The sequence below is a fragment of the Heterocephalus glaber genome, unplaced genomic scaffold, assembly GCF_053883595.1.
Source record: "Heterocephalus glaber isolate CG9 unplaced genomic scaffold, H.glaber_assembly_v1.0 deba00001538, whole genome shotgun sequence".
Lineage (NCBI taxonomy): Eukaryota > Metazoa > Chordata > Mammalia > Rodentia > Bathyergidae > Heterocephalus > Heterocephalus glaber.
This window is the reverse complement of record NW_028258333.1, coordinates 26303915-26322046: the sequence shown is the minus strand read 5'-3', so window position 1 is coordinate 26322046 and position 18132 is coordinate 26303915. Positions and strand designations below refer to the sequence as shown.

At 35.1% G+C, this 18132-nt stretch overlaps 1 long non-coding RNA gene across 2 annotated transcripts in view; it reads right to left on the bottom strand.

Annotated features, from left to right (window-relative positions):
* Positions 1 to 15313, bottom strand: part of LOC110350070 (uncharacterized) — a 68376-nt gene extending 53063 nt beyond the window's left edge. The window contains exon 1 of one of the 2 annotated variants that reach the window (XR_002396370.2): positions 15230 to 15313. This is a non-coding gene — a long non-coding RNA (uncharacterized LOC110350070). The remainder of the gene's footprint in view (positions 1 to 15229) is intronic. The other variant, XR_015442249.1, reaches the window with a different exon arrangement.
* Positions 15314 to 18132: the final 2819 nt, after the last annotated feature.

Genomic DNA, 18132 nt, shown 5'->3' with positions numbered 1-18132 from the left:
AGTGTAAGTGCCATTGTAATGTGGAGATTGGATGAGGTTAACTGCCTTATGGAGTCTATAGCACTGGGAAAAAGCAAGGTTTAGGACAGAGACAAAGAACACCAGTATATAAGGATAAGAAAAGGAAAAATATGTGAGATGATTTTGAATGGGACAATCAAAAAGGAAAGATAAAAAGAGAGTGTCGTTTCATAGAATAAGAGGAAGAAATTGTTTCAAGGAAAAGAGTTTTGATAATACTCCATGTAATGAAAGAAGACTTAAAAGTATTCCATAAGTATGAATAAGATCTATTTGTATTCTTTAGAAAGTGAGATGTGAGGAAGACTGTTCAGTGTCATATTTCATAAAATATGAAATTAATACAGAAACTAACTTGGTATTCATTCAATAGACACTGAAAGTATTATTTCTATCAGAAATGTATAATAATTGCAGTTCTTTCACATCTTCATTAAATTTTGATATGGTCTTTTCAATTTAAGCCGTTCTAATAGATGCGTAGTAGTTTCTCATTGTGGCTTTAATTTATATTACCCTAATGACTAATGATGTTGCATATCTTTTCACATGCATACTTGAGAGTTTGAAGAACTATCTATTTAAATACAGTAGTCATTTTGTTTTGGGGGTAATTCTTACCTAATATTGAGTTTTGAGAGTTCTGTGTATATTCAGTATACACCTTTTATTGTATATAACATTTTCAAATATTTTCTCCAGGTCTATGGATTTTTTTTTACTCTTCTTGGTGTCTGTTGAACAACAGAATATTTTAATTTGATAAAATCTAATTTATTTAAAAATTTTTATAGTACATGATGTTGGCATTATATCCAAAAAAACCTTTGGCTAACTTAGAGTCAATGTAAAATACTAAAAAGTCACTTTGGAAAAGCAGCTTGATGGTGCCTTAGAAAGTTAAATATCTGCCTACTACATGATCCAGACTTTCTACTCTTAGACTTTTACCCAAGAAATGAAAGCATATATCCACACAAAGATTTGCCCATAAAAATTTGTAGCAAATTTATTTTAATAGCCCTAAAAGAGAAATAACACAAATAGCCATCAATAGTTGAGTTGAGAAGCAAATAGTAGCACATCTATATGACAGAATATTACCCACCAATAAAAAGGAACAAATTGTTACCATATTCATCAAGTGAACTGTCTAAAAATGACACAGAAAGAAGCCAGACAAAAAGTGTATACAGTATCACATACTTTATGATTCTATTTATATATTCTTGTATAAAGTTCAAACTAATACATAATAACAGAAATAAGATCAAGGGATTCATGGGAACAGATAGTGGAGCCAGAGAGGGACAGGGGATAGATGACAAAGAGGCATACTGAAATTCGGGGGAGGGATAAATAAGTTTATTGTCTTTATTGTGGCAATAGTTTCTTGGGTGTAATTATGGGTCAAAAGTTGTACCTGGGTGCTTCTTCATTTTCACTCAATAAAGCTAAAAAATGTATTTACAGTCCAGTACCACAACTATACTCAATTTTTTAAAATGATTACATTGCTTGATTTCATGATGTGATCAGATCAAACCATTCGTGCAAAATCAAAACATCACTAGTTTCTTGGATTTGTTCAGTAGTTTATTATTCAGGCTGAGAGAAATTGAAAAAGTAATAATGCAGCCTTGAGAATGTGGTGACAAGTTGCAAAATGTGCTCCATTCTGCCTTAAACTCTCATTAAGTTATGAAATGTTACCTTCAACAGAAAACAATTTTCTCTTAATTCCTAAGTATACTTTAAGGAAACAATTTTAAGTGTACCTCCTTTTTCTTTTTAAAGATTTATTTTTCATGGATTTGGAAAAATTAATTTTTCATGCTATGTTTGACTTTTCAATAAAATTTCCCCAGGAAAAATATTTTAACAAAATTATGTATTAGAAATACTGAAAAATGCCTTTACATTTTCAACTTTTAAAACATTCTAACATTTCACTCTTACCTCTTTTGAGTCCTTGGATTTTCAGAATATGCTTATAAAAGAAAGTTCACCTTGATTTTCTTCATTTTTTAGCATTTGTAATAAACTTAACACATGTAAAGTTATTATTTTTTAAATGTGCCACTCTTTTCACTACTGAGTTATGTAATTCAGAAACATCCAATTGCCAAAGTGTACCATTGCACCATGGGCTTGAATTTATTTTGTTTAAATGAACAAAAATTGTTATTTCTCTAAAATTCTTAGAATTCTTTAAAAATTGGGAATAAAATAAACAATTCTCTTCCTAGTTTTGATGGATTCAAATGAGAAGTGGAAGAAATAAAATTGTACCTTTCATTTTCTCCTCTCCTCTCCACCCTTACATCTGTTGGGAATGATTTATAGAGAGATATAGGATTTTCCATCCCTAGAACACCAGCTCGGAAGGCTGTATGTCTCTCAGGGAAACCCAGGGTTAATGCAATGCTCTATTTCCACATAGCCAGAGAATAATGAAGTGGGGATGGGATGACTATATATTCCCTCTTGTCTGAGACTCTCTTGTCACCTGTTTTGTTTTGTTTTGTTTTGACATACCTGTTAATAGATTTAACTCTTATTCTTAAAATTGTTTTGGTCTGGGTAACGCTACAGCCTGGATCATTTTTACTGAGCTGGGGCATCTCTTTCATAATATTCACCCAGAACTGGCTGCTGAAAATTCACACCTGATCCTTCACAAGGAAATTGTCCTGAGCTGACTCAGAACCAACATTTACATGGGACGTTCTGCTTCCTCTCTGATCCCCTTAGCCCCAAGCAGCCAGAGCTTGATAAATGCCTAATGGCACAAAGAAATACAAAGAGCTGTCTTCTTTTTACTTTTGTATAATATTGTAGTGTATAGAAACACCACATTTTATTTATTTGTTCATTAGTTAATGCATATTTTTGTTGTTTCAGGTTGATGGCTATTATGAGTTATGGAAAATGCTGTTAGGAGCATTCTTGCATTCTTGTGCAAATTTTTGTATGAATATATGCTTTCAGCTTTCTTGGATATAGACCCAGGAGTGAAATTGCCAGGGCATGTGGTGATTCTATGTTTGACTTTGTAGGGTATTGTGAAGTAATTTTTTGAAGTAGCTGTTACATTTTATATTCCCACCAGCTACGTATGAGGGTCCCACTTTCTCCACATTCTTGCCAATATTTGTCAATTTTCATTTTTTATTTGAGCTATCCTGGTGGGTATTAAGTGCTATCTCAGTGGCTAGGATCTTAGCCTTTTTTAGATTAATCATTGGTAAGTTTCCATTTCTATTTGTTTGTTTCTTGCTTCTAACAGGGATGTTGATGTATCCGTCACTGCAAACATTTGTAGCTTCTTTCCAGTGGTTGTGAGCACTCAAAATCCTCTCTACTAGCTATTTTGAAGTACATAATTAATTTATTTCAATTAAATTTCACCTCTATGCTATAGAACTCTAGAATTTAGTTCCTCTAATCAGGCACATCCCTGTACCCTTAAGCATTCTCTTGTCATTACCCCCTTCTCCCTATTATTCTTCCCAGACTCTGGTAGCCACTATTCTACTTCTATTTCTATAAGACTGATTTCTTTAGGTTTCAAATATAAGTGAGAAATGTTCTGATTGTATTTCTTTACTTGAGCTCTTTCACTTAACATGATGTCCTCCCGGCTCATTCTGCTGCAGCAAATCACAGGATTTCATTCTGTTTTATGACTTGGCAATATCCCATTGTGTATATACACCACATTTTCCTTATTCCTTCATCCATTGATAGACACTTAGTTTGATTTCACAGTTTGGCTGTTGTTAATAATGCTGATGTCAATCACCTCCCGTATCTAATACTGTTCCTCTTACTCCTTTTCTCCTGAGGATTTTGAATCAGAAAATTTTTTACACAACAATATCAGACTGTGTTTCTAGAGAAACCAACCAAGATATTACTGAAATTGTTTCCAGGAAAAGCCTTTAAAGATATCACTGAAGAGTTAGTTGGCTAATTAACAGGGTGGCAATGAGAGCCCAGGCAATAGTGATAGGAGGAGTGCTAACAGTGGGTGACTTGTTTTGGCCATGTGGCTGCTCAGACTATCACTTATGGTGAGTTTAGATAAGATATATCTGGGAACGGTGTACATTAGCTGCTCCAGGTCTAGGAGAGTTGAGAGGTATGCAAAATAGGAATTATAAGTCCCATTGGAATCAGACAACTATTCCCATGCACCATTTGTGTGTTGAAAAGATAAAATAACAGGCTCAATTGTGACTTTAAAGCAACTCATAAAAGCTGAAAATGTATTTAACAGTATTTAAAGAGATCATCATCTCTTGAAACCAGACAGAATATAAACCTGGATATGAAACAATGATTGATTATAAAAGTGGCAAAATTCTTCTCAGTTTAGGGAGGTTTCCTATTCTATTCTCAGCTTTGATAGGGAAAAAAAAACATGTTTTTGACCCTGGAGATGAAGGACATTTGGCTCAGATGTACTTGAATATCTTGAATTCTGATGCCTTGAACCCTCTGAGCCTTTAAAGTAGCATGTACCCCTTGTTAAAAAATAAGGTGTAGGGCTGGGGATTTAGCTCAGTGATTTCACCATTTGCTGCGCAAGTGCAAGGACCCGAGTTCAATCCCCAGTACAAAAAAAAAAAAAGATGTCATGTACTTAAGGATTCTTCAGAAACCTCCAATCTGATCAATACCTTACAGGACAATATCTTGTCGTGCTCAGCACGTATACTGAGGTAACTTCATGACCATCAAATCTGTAGCTATGGTTAAATCTCAGGATGACTATATAGGGAGGAGCTGAGTCTGATAGGGAAGCAGAAGAGTTAGACACTAAAGAAACTAGAATCTGCCTACCATGGACTGGCAAGAAACGGTACTCAACATGTAATATTTGTGAGTTTGGAAGTATAAACTGAGGTATGATTAAGAAAACAAATTTTGGAGTACTGGAAGATCACTAATATTGCTCTATCTTGAATACACTGCTTTCTTTCAAGTACAGATATTTTGATCATTCCTAGTTAAGACTTAAATAAATTAAAAGTTCCGACTCAATTTTAAGTTCTTGTCAAATAAATGAAAACTTACATATAATCTACTTTATAACTTTTATAAATTTATTATATTTTGATCAATGAACATTAAAGTAAAATTATTTTATTTATAAGAAATTGAATTGTATTCTCATTTTATTTCTGGGTATATTCTCTCAATAATGTGTTATTTTAATATTCTGAAATTATTTTAATCATATAAAATTTGAACAAATTTGAATTTGTAATTTGTAATTGCTCTGAGGTCCTGAAATGTGGAACCAGTTAAAGTATCTCATTTCTGGGACCAGAATCTCATATATTTTCAAGAAGATACTTGAAGGTTATGATAATACAATCAGATTTTTATAAACTACGTAAGGAAGAAAAGAATTTAATATATTTAAGTGGACTCAGAAAGTATTTCTGTTGAATGATAAGCATATTATCTCCATATATATTTCTGCAATTCAGTGCTACTTATGATCACTTTATAAAGAAAAAATTAAAAAGTATTTCTTCACTTAAAAAGAAGTATTTTCCACTCCATTTTGTTACATAGTCCAGGTTGAAGAAAGAATTGGTAAATTGTAATCTATGACTTCTTCCACCCATCCTCAGCTCATTGGGGATGAAAGTTTTAATTCTGGAGGAAAAGGAAAGGAGAAAAACAAAAAGGAAGAAGAAATATCCTTGATCTCTTTGCTAACTAAAGTTATCAAACTTCCTTTTTTCTACTTTTTTTCCTCCCTAACCAGTCACTTTCAATTTTCTTTGAAACAACTTATTCCAGAGAAGCCTTTGTTTCCTAAATAATGATCTCAACATTAATTTCTCTCATATGTGTTCTTTTATAGAGGATGTGACACAAATGTGACATGACACACTAGGTATTTATAAATGCTATTTTACTTTAATTAATACCAGGGCAATGAATTATTGACTTGGCATTATGTGCTCTGTTTTGCAAATGCTTATTTAGAAGTAGAGCCCTGGGGGAATTGTTAATATGTATCATTATTTTAGCCATTTTATTTTCTCATAATATTGTTATGTTCTATAGTAATAATATTTTAAAAGTCAAAAATCTAGCCTAACAACCAATGAATGTGATTTTCATTAAAAGTGACTTACATTCTATTGGGGTGATTGAAGTTATCTACTACTTGACATTAATGACATATCCTTTTCGTATTGAAATGCTAAAATTCATTAGAAAATTAAATAAAAATGTAAATTAGACAAAAAAGTAATTTTCCTAATTATGCTTTTTTTACTGTTTGTCACAGAATTATAATAAAAAAAATATACTTAAAACCATGAATTTTCATACTACTTTAGTGTTTAGCGAAGTAGTTGGGATTCTGATATTAAAACATGTTTCAATTAATTCAATATTTATTCATGTCAGAAATAACAAGGACATTTCATGCTAACCAATTTTCCATTGTCTAATCTGACCACCTTTGGATAAAGCAGAACTCTAACAAGATTAATTTAGAAAATATAGGATATTTGAATAGAAATGTTGTTGCAAGGAACAATACAATTACTGAAATGCATATTATTGTTTTAATGGAAAGATGACCTTTGATAGCTTACTCTGCTAACTGTGAACACAATTTTCTTTCTTACATTTTTAAATTAAAATTAGGCCTGTGACTGGCTGAGCTCCAGTGTCTGAAACAACCAAGCTATATGAATTTCATCTGATGGCAAAAGTAGTAAGATTTGTTGTACAAGATGCAGGCATTCTGCAAGAATGATATGAGAGGAATAGAGCTGGGTTTAGGAACAGATTGTCTGTGTCAAGCACAATGCTATTTTGTATTTTATTTATTTCTCAGGCAACCCTGAAGGAGCAAATATTAGAAGAGAAGTTAGTACATTGTCTCATTGTATAACATGATGAGGGATACTACTGAGTGTATTTGGAGAAAATAGTGATTGGCAATTCCTGGAGCAATACAATAAATGGCTTTGTGTGGTCAAGCATACTGTAGGTTCCTCCTCAACTTTCCATGGCATCATTTTTTATCATTTTTTTTTGTCACACACACACACACACACACTTCTTACAAGACAGCAAGAATGTGTGCAGAGATTCATGAATAGTAAGCAAAACAAAAGTAAAAAAATATATTCCTCCTTGAGTTCACATGTAAGATTTCTTTAAAGAAGAAAATGGCTAAAACACAAAACAATGTGATATAGACAGTAGAAAGTGACTCAGTACTTACTTTTTCTATTTTCATATTAATAAAAACTCCCCTTTTCCTTAAATATGTCCCAACTGTGGAAAAATCATGGTAATGTATTCATTTAAAATTGAGAAATTAGGTAGGGGAAAGGAAAGAAGGGAATGGAATAAAAATGAGAAAATGAAAAAATGGAAACAAAGTCTTTGTAAATAGGGAGGGATGGAGGGGTTGAAGGGAAGGCAGGGGAAGGGGGAAAAATAAGAAGTAAGAGAGTATATAAAGGTGCATATCTCCAATGATGAATATCATTGTATTATACACCTAAAATGTACCAATAAAAGGATATACAAAAGAAATTGAGAAAGTAAATGTAAAAATGTAAAAATTTACTCTGATTTTATAGTCCTGTGAGGTCAATTATGTTTCATTAAATTTGCTACTAAGCCTGCATTAGTGTCAGACAAGGTGTTTAATACATGTTTGATGCTGTCTTTTGAAATGTTAATGCAATGAAGAAAGTTGAGTTCATCTTCTTAGGCCCAGCTGAACTTAAAACATGTGCTTCAGCTTTCACGTTACCTTCCTAAGGTTCTACTCTTATGGTGGCAACCCATAAATCTGTCTTGAACTCCATTTTCTAAAATCAAATTGATGTCAGTTGAGGAAATATACTCAAGACATTCAAAAGAAGGTGAGATTATGAGAATAGTATTTACTGAAGAGATGGTCATAGTCACCTGCATGTGATTTATTAATGTTTCTGTTTATTAGTAGATGTATGTGGTACATAATGTTTACATTCCTTATGGGAACTTGGTACATGTACATAGCAAATCTTAATTCCTTTTCCATCTCCTTTCCCTTCTCTCCCTCTTCCTTCACCCTATCCCTTGATTATCTTCCCTTTTTTTGTACATGCTTGTAATACATAATGTTTACACTCCTTGTGTGGAGTTGATATTTTTAAGAGATTCTTCATCTGCTGTAATTGGCTTCCCCACTACACATATTGCCAATACACACATTATGTATGTCCAAAGACACATACAGAGAGACACAGACACACAGACACACAGACACACAGACACACACACACACACACACACACACACACCCCACAGGCTTGGCTTCTTCCTTCACCACCCTCTAGACTTATCAGTTAAAGCAGCCCTGGGCAAATCATTTGGACTCCAAGAATTTCATTTTCCTCATGAGAAATAAGACACTAATGACACTGTCCTTGTTACTATATGGAGGTGACATGCAGTTAAATGAAATTTTAATTTTTATGCATGATTTGTTGACTGTCCTTATAACCTGGCAATTGACTATATCATTTTTAGCATTTTATTTTTATTTCTGTTCATAAGTATTTAAATGTTTATGTGTTTGCCCTACCGAGGTCCACAGTCACACGGAATATGCCGAATCAGTCTGCTGCACACAGGAAGGTCTGTGCACGCCCTACCGCGGTCCTGAGTCTCGCAGAAGACACTGAATCACCCCACTGAAGACAGGCAGCCACCTGATTCCACACTACAAAGATGCAGAGGACACAAGACCACCAGACCAAGGTACTGAGTCCCACTGTTCCCAGCCCAGAGGTAGGAGCTTCTGAGCCATCATCCCACTGCTCCTGGTCCAGAGGAAGGCGCTTCCGGGTCACCATCCCACTGCTCCTGGTCCAGAGGAAGGGGTTTCCCTTCCACCATCCCTCCCGCTACTCCTAGCCCAGAGGAAAGGGCTTCTGGGCCACCTTCTGTCCCACTGCTCCTGGCCCAGAGGAAAGGGTTCCAGACCACCAACCCTCCCACCGCTCCCGTCCCAGAGGGAGGGGCTTCTGAGCCGCCATCCCACTGATCCTGGTCCAGAGGAAGGGGCATCCAGGCCACCATCCCTCCCACTGCTCCCAGACCACAGGAAAGGGCTTTTGGGTCACCATCCCTACCGCTGCTCGTGGCCCCTGTCCCACCTCACCCAGCTCAGAGGAGGTAACCCATGTAGTTGCTAACAGCCCCCTGCCCCAGTCGAAATGAGAAAACATGTAAATAAGTCTCAAAACCAGACTTCCAGATCACCTACAGCAACCCCAAAGGGAAATGAGATGGAACATTCTGATACTCAACCACCTGGACCCACTGAACTGGCAACAAAAGGGGATCTGGAAAAAATGAAATCAGAAATAATTTCTCAGATAAAAGGAGAAATTGTGCCCCTAGTGCAAGATATGATTAATAAATCTAGAGAGGAGCTCAGGAACATGATGGAATCCCAGCATAAGAAACAAACGGAATCCATAAAACAGACACAAATAGATTTCCGGGACATGAAAAACTCCATTGAAAGTCTACACAGCAGAATGAGCCAATGTGAGGACAGAATTTCAGATACAGAAGATAAGATTGCAATGAGTGACCAGGAAAAGAAAAATTGCTTCAAAATTAAAAGGGAACAGGCCCGGGGATTTAGCTCAGTGGTTCTGGTGCCTGCCTCGCAAGCGCAAGGTTCCGAGAGTTCGATCCCTGGCACAAAAAAAAAAAAAAAAATTAAAAGGGAACATGAGAAATCAATCCAGCAGCTGCTAGATGATGCAAAGAAGAATAACATAAGACTAATTGGGCTCAATGAAGAAACAGGAGAGAGTGCAGATGACATAAAAAATCTCTTCACAGAAATAATGGCAGAAAACTTCCCAAGCAGGGGAAAAGAGCTTGACATACAGATAAGTGAGGCATAAAGGACTCCAAATAGCCTTGATCAAAAAAAATCTACACATAGACATATAATTGTTAAGATTCCAGAAACTCAACAGAAGAACAAAGTTCTCCAAGCAGTCAGAGAAAAGAAACAAATCACATACAAAGGAAAGCCAATAAGAATCACAGCAGACTTCTCAACACAAACCATCAAGGCAAGAAGAGCTTGGAGTGACATATTCCAAGCCCTAAAAGAAAACAGCCTCTAACCCAGATTGATGTACCCTGCAAAACTATCTTTCAAAATGGATGGAGAAATAAGATACTTTCATGACAAAGAGCACCTCAGGAACTTCATGAATACCAAACCAGTACTCCAAAGAATTTTACCCAATATCCTAGGAACAGACATTGAGGATCACAACCCCAGGAAGCAAAGCAGAATGAACCCATCTGGCATGACAAGAAATTAAATGTAAAAGGGGAGAATCCAACAAAAAGAAAATGTCATGGCAATGACAAGTCAATACGTTTCAGTTAAAACCATCAATGTTAATGGTCTCAATTCACCAATCAAAAGAAATAGACTGGCAGAATGGGTCAAGAAGCAAAATCCAACAATATGCTGTATACAAGAAACACACTTCATTCAAAAGGAAACTCATAGACTGAAAGTTAATGGGTGGAAAACAATACTCCATGCGACAAGAACCTGAAAAAAAGCAGGAGTAGCTATCCTCTTTGCAGATCAAGTAGATTTCAAACCAACACTGATGAAGAGAGATGAAGAAGGACACTACATCCTTGTAAAGGGAAGAATCCAAAAGGAAGAGATGACAATCATAAATATCTATGCACCAAACACTAGTGCACCCAACTATATAAAACAAATACTAATGGACATGAAAAGTCATATATGCACTAATACAATTGTAGTGGGGGACCTCAACACCCCACTGTCACAAATAAACAGATCAACTAGACTAAAAATAAGTAATGAAATACTAGAACTCAATCGAACTCTTGAACAAATGAACTTAACAGATGTTTACAGAGTCTTCCACACCACAAAACCAGAATACACATTCTTCTCAGCTGCACATGGGTCATTCTCAAAAATAGACCACATATTCACACATAGAACATGTTTAAGTAAGTGCAAAGGAATTGAAGTTATCCGCTGTATATTATTAGACCATAGTGTGATGAAATTGGAGATCCATGGCAAAAGAAACTCAAAAAATTACATAAACACATGGAAATTGAACAACACACTTCTGAATAACCAATGGGTCACAGAGGAAATTAAAGAAGAAATCAGACAGTTCCTTCAATTAAATGACAATGACAATACAACATATCGGAATCTATGGGACACAGTGAAAGCAGTCTTACGAGGGAAATTCTTAGCAGTGAATATGCATATTAGGAAAATAGAATGAGCCCAATTGAACAACCTGATGCTGAGCCTCAAGCTTCTAGAAAAAGAAGAGCAGGACAACTTCAAAGCTCATACAAGGGAGGAAATTAGATCAGAGGAGAAATCAATGCAATGGAGACTAAGAGAATGATACAAAAAAAATCAAAGACAGAAGTTGGTTCTTTGAAAGAATCAACAAAATTGACAAACCTTTAGCCAACCTTTTCAGAAAAAGGAAAGAAAAGGCCCAAATCCATGCAATTAGAAATGAAAAGGGTGAAATTACAACAGACCCAGCAGAAATCCAGAGGATCATCAATACCTACTTCCAGAACCTATACGCCAATAAGATGGACAAAACAGAAGAAATGGACAGATTCCTAGATACATATGAATTACCAAAGTTGAACGAAGAAGACCTAAAGATTCTGAACAACCCAATATCAACCAATGAAACTGAAAATGTAATTAAAAACTTATCAACTAAGAAAAGCCCGGGCCCTGATGACTTCACTGTTGAATTCTACAAGACATTTAGAGAGGAACTGCTGCCACTACTGTTTAAACTCTTCAATGAAATTGAAAGGGAAGCAATACTCCCAAATTCATTCCTGGAAGCAAGGATCACCTTGATCCCTAAAGCAGAGAAAGACCCAACTGAAAAAGAGAACTATAGGCCAATCTCATTAATGAACATAGATGCAAAAATCCTTAATAAGATAATGGCAAACAGAACGCAGAAGATCATCAAGAAGATCATACACCCTGATCAAGTGGGATTCATCCCAGGGATGCAGGGATGGTTCAATATATGAAAATCAATCAATGTAATACACTATATCAATAGAGCCAAGGACAAAAATCATATGATTATCTCTATAGATGCAGAAAAAGCATTTGACAAAATCCAACATGCATTTATGATAAAAACCCTACAAAAAATTGGAATAGATGGTCTCTACCTCAAACTGATAGAAGCCATCTATGAAAAACCAACAGCCAATATCATACTAAATGGTCAAAAACTGAAATCCTTCACACTAAAATCAGGAGCAAGACAAGGATGTCCACTATCACCACTCCTGTTCAATAGAGTTTTGGAAATATTAGCCATGGCAATTAGACAAGAGAAAGAAATAAAAGGAATAAAAATATGAAATGAAGAAGTCAAATTGTCATTCTTTGCAGATGACATGATACTCTATATAGAAGACCCCAAGAACTCCACCAAAAGTCTTCTAGACTTAATAACCAAATTCAGTAGAGTAGCTGGATACAAGGTCAACACACAAAAATCAATAGCTTTCCTCTACACGAACAACAGACTCACTGAGACAGAAATAGAGCAAACAATTCCTTTCACAATAGCATCCAGAAAACTGAAATACCTAGGAATCAACCTAACAAAAGAAATCAAAGACCTCTTCTCTGAAAACTATAGCACTCTGAAAAAGAGAGATTGAAAAGGATATCAGAAAATGGAAAGACATCCCTTGCTCCTGGGTAGGAAGGATCAACATAGTGAAAATGGCCATACTTCCAAAACTGCTGTATAGATTCAATGGAATCCCAATTGAAATTCCAGCAGCATACTTCATGGACCTTGAGTAAAAAATCCAAAAATTCATTTGGAACCAGAAGAGACACAGAATAGCAAAAGCAATACTAGGTAACAGAGACATGGCAGAGGGTATCACAACTCCTAACTTGAAACTATACTACAATGCTACTGTGATCAAAACAGCATGGTACTGGCAAAGAAACAGACCTGAGGACCAGTGGAACAGATTAGAAGACACAGAAACAACTCCAGACGCACTCAGCCATGTCATTTTTGACATAGGAGCCAAACACTCTCATTGGAGGAAAGACAGCCTCTTCAATAAATGGTGCTAGAGAAATTGGGTTTCAACTTGCCAAAGACTAAAACTCGACCTATATCTCTCACCATGCACTAAACTAAAATCAAAATGGATTAAAGATCTAAATCTTAAAAGAAAAATGTTGAACTGGTTGGAACAGATGTTAGGTAGAACTCTTGAAGTCATTGGTGTAGGAAAAGATTTTATGAGCAAAACCTCAGTTGCCCATGAAGTAGCACAAACAATCAACAAGGGGGCTCTCTTCTTACTAAAAAGCTTCTGCACAACAAGAGAAACCACCAGCAGTGTGAAGAGAAAACTCACAATGTGGAAAAAATTTTCACCAGTGGTTCCTCAGACAAAGGTCTACTATCTCGAATCCATAAAGTACTTAAAAAGATCCGACCTCCCAAATTTAAAGACCCAATCTGAAAATGGGAATCTGAAATGAACAGACATTTCTCAGACAAACAAGTAGAAATAGAAAATAAATACCTGAAAACATGTTCAACATCACTGGTCATTCGAGAGATGCAAATGAAAACAATGCTGAGATTCCACCTCACTCCAGAAAGAATGGCTGCTATCATGAAATCAACCAATAACAAATGCTGGCAGGGCTGTGGAGAAAGAGGAACCTTGCTCCACTGCTGGTGGAAGTGTTGAATGGTGCAACTACTGTGGAAATCAGTATGGAGATACCTCAAAGAACTAGGACTGGAAGTGCCATTTGACCCAGCTATTCCCCTGCTGGACATGTTCCCCAAAGAATTAAAAGAATCATACCACAGTGATATATGTGCATCCATGTTCATAGTGGCACAGTTTGTAATAGCTAAAACCTGGAAACAGCCCAAATCATCATAAATTGGAAACTGGATAAGGAAAATGTGTGTGTTTTTTAATAAAATGGAGTACTACTCAGCCATAAAAAATGAGAAATTAGAGACATTTATTGCTAAATGGATGCACACTGAAGCAATGCTCTTAAGTGAAATAAATAGGATACACATGTGTAAATACCGAATGGTTTCTCTAGTGTGAGAAAATGAAAGTGTAAACAAGAACTAAAAGGTATAATAGACAATGTGAAATAGGAAGAAAAGGGGCAAAGGGGAACAGGTAGGGGAAAGGAAAAAAGGGAATGGAATTAATATGAGAAAATGAAAAAATGGAAACAAAGTCTTTGTAAATAGGCAGGGATGGAGGGGTTTAAGGGAAGGCAGGGAATGGGGGAAAAAATAAGAACCAAGAGAGTATGTAAAGGTGCAAATTTCCAATGATGAATGTCATTATATTGCATATCTAAAATGTACCAATAAAAGGATGTACAGTTAAAAAACTTAATGTCTTAAGAAATTGTTTTTCTATACTTAATGTATTCTATATACAGAAGTTTAATGATTTATATTGCAAGAAATAGTATTATTGATAACAAATAATCTTTATGGCATTTACAATAATTATGACACCAGAAAGTAAAATGCAAAGACATAAAATAATATGAATGAAATACAAAGAGCGACTGTCAGGGTCATGTGGTAAATGTTCTTGAGAATTTTGTGTAAGACATCAGAACAAGTGCTTTTTCTAGATATCTCCTTCCTTTCTCACAATTACATAATTGTATGATTATATTTTTACAATTGTGAGGAAATAAAAACTTGAATTAATTGCTTTAAGTCACAAAAATTTTTTAAAAGGTTGAACCTCATTTAATATTCTAGGGCAGAAATACAGGGCTCCTTCTGGAGCCCCACTGTACTGTTTTAGAGTTTGTCTCAGGCACCAGCCTGTATGGTAATAGCATGATCAAGGTTTCTGCCGTGTGTTTTTTAAAATTAATATTGACTTGGGGCTGGGGATTTAACTCAGTTTTCCCACACCTGCCTCACAAGCACAAAGTTCTGAGTTTGATCCCTGGTACCAAATAATAATAATAATAATAATAATAATAATAATAATATTGAATTTTCATATCAATAAGCAGATATTTTCTTACCATTTTATCTCTTCATGTTCTCTACTCTCTCTCTTCCACACTGTCCTGTCAGTACATTTAGAGGAAGCCACTCAGTGTCCTCACATGATGGTCTGTCCCAGGCAGCACTTCCTCCAATTAATTGTCAGGCTGCTGAGTCCTCACCAAGATTCTCTAGTATATCTGTGACACATCCTCAATCCATCAAACTAATGAAAGAGAGAAATTCTGTCTTATTACCTTTTGAACCCACAACTGTCAGCTTCAAAGACACATGGAAAGACACAGTCAAGAACCCAAATGTCCATCAACCAATTAATGGATAAAGAAAATGTGGGGTTTTTATACAATGGAGTACTACTCAGCCATAAAGATAGAGAAACTTGAGAGATTTCTAGGTAAATGGATGCATCTTGAGACCATACTTTTAAGTAAAATTAATTGGACATACATGAGTAAATTTCACATTCTTTAGCTTGAGAAACCAAAAGTGTAAATAAGGACCAAAATGTATAATAGATACTGTGAAATAGAAAGAAAATATTCAAATAAGAAGGGGAACTAGAAAGGGGAGAGGGAGAAAGGGAGGAAGGGAAAAGAAAAAAATGAGAAAATAAGGATAAAAATGGAAACAAACTTTTGTAAATAAGGGAAGAGGGATTGAAGGGAGGGGAAGGGGATGGAAAAGAAAGAATCAAGATATACTATGTACAGGTACAAATTCCCTATGATGAATGTGATCATGATGTATGTCTAAACTGTACCAATAAAATTAATTTTTTAAAAAAGAAACAAAACAAAACAAAGAGTTCTGATTCAAATATCACAAAGCAAACACACCCTTCATCTTAAAACATTAGCAACTAGGTCATTTGCTATCCTTTCCATTATGGGCTCAGTTTGTTTTCACACTTCACTTGCCCTCACCGTGACTTGGGAGGTTGTGTGTTGGGTTGATTTTTACTGTCTGTCTCTGTAACAAGGCTGGTGAAGAAGGCCTGCCTCCTAAGTACTGCCTCAGAGGACTTGCTGAAGTTCTCTCAACAATATTTTGGGAAACGCAAACATCAGCAAAATGAATCAGCAAAGAAGTCTCTATTACAAGAACGAGGAACTGTTGATGAGAGAAACAGATGCCTTAGAGCCAACTGCAGGGTCAGCTGATTCCATGACAAGAACTTAGAATGGCAACAATTCCATTGAAAAATCTAATTCTGAAGTTCACAGTAGTGCTGATCCAATTCCCTTGAGTACAAATCTGACTAAACAGCAATCTTAAATCACACTTGCCAATTCCTTTAACCTAATGGTGAGCATTGTACTCTTCATATTTACTCTTACTACATTTATGATCTTGTCATAAATTTATGTGCTACAGAGACACAAATTAAGATCTATTTTTGTTTTTAGTTCACTTTAAATTTAATTATTTTCTCTTTCTGTAGTCCACTAAGTGTGTGTGTGTGTGTGTGTGTGTCTGTGTGTGTGTGTTTTCTTTTTTGTTACTGGGAATTGAACTCAAGGTCTTGTGCTTGCCAGACAGGTACTGTGCTGCTGAGCTACATCCCCAGTCCAAGTGTGCGGGTTTTAAAGTTGTGTTTATGTCCTATTTATCCATCAGTATGATTCATTTTCTATGATTATTAATAATAACATTATGTTTCCAGTTTATTACGTTGCACCAGAAAATTCTAAGCTTTTTATCAAATCTTCTCCTCACAGCCATGCAAGGCAGATACTAGCTGTTTATTTAGCATATCTAAATCCCCAAAGAACATTTTCATATTCTGCCAGTATATTTTTGATGATACTATATTATTATTACCAGTATGTCATGTCTAGCTTTAACAGTTCTTTCAGATGAATTACTTGTGAATAGTTTTTTACTTATGCATTTATATTTTAAGTATTTGAAAGCAAAGCAACTTAGAATTTTAGAACTCTAAAAATAACCTGTTATCTGCATATTAATCCAAACTGAAAATATTTTGTGGTGTTTATGTCGGAGCTAAATGTGCCTTTGCCTTTAAAGGAATGCAGGTGTGGAAATTAGAATACCAGTCTCCTCCAGGGCCATATTTGTGTACACTAACCCCAGATGAATTAAAAAAAATAAATAAAGTGAAACTATAAGTCATTGATGATGGAGCTGAGATTCTATAAAATATTATCTACTTTCAGTACTTTGAAAATAAAGATTTATAGATCTAAAAATACAACAATAAAATTAATATCAAAGTATAAAATTGAAGCACCTTCTAGAATTTTAGTGCTGTGGAATTCTAGAAGCTTTTAATACTGTAGAATTCAACTATGGCAATGTTATATGCACTAGGAGAAGTTTCCAAGAAGTTCTTAAATTTCCAAGGTGGTTACCTACTTCTTAGAGTATATAATCTAAAGAAAACAATAATACCTAGCAAAACTAGGGTTTACCATCCACATTGATTGATGCAATATCCTGGTGAGGAAACAGACATAAGTAAAAAACATAAAGTCCATTTAGGTCCTACAAATAATTTACAATGACCCACATATTTTTTAGGAATTAGTAGAGGGAAAACAATTGAGAGTATTGATCAGATTATCAGCTAGCTAAAGGTAACAAGAGGAAATTTGAATTTACCTATACTTTTTATTTTCTGTATTGTTCTTGTCAAATTTGGATAAGTTTCATAAGATATGTTGGGAAACTTTCACATTTTTACTCTCTAAAAATTTTTTTTTAACGTTAACTCTTCTTCCTTTACATTTTCTTAAATTACTTCCTGATGCTATCTATGCTTCACTTTTAAAAAGACTATTTTTGACAAAAGGACCAAAATATTAGTTGGTATTGATTTCCATTTGTTTGGTATGTATTTTGTTTTCCTTTATTTTCAACTTTCAGGGTACTTTTATCTTTTCCTTGACTCATTTATTCT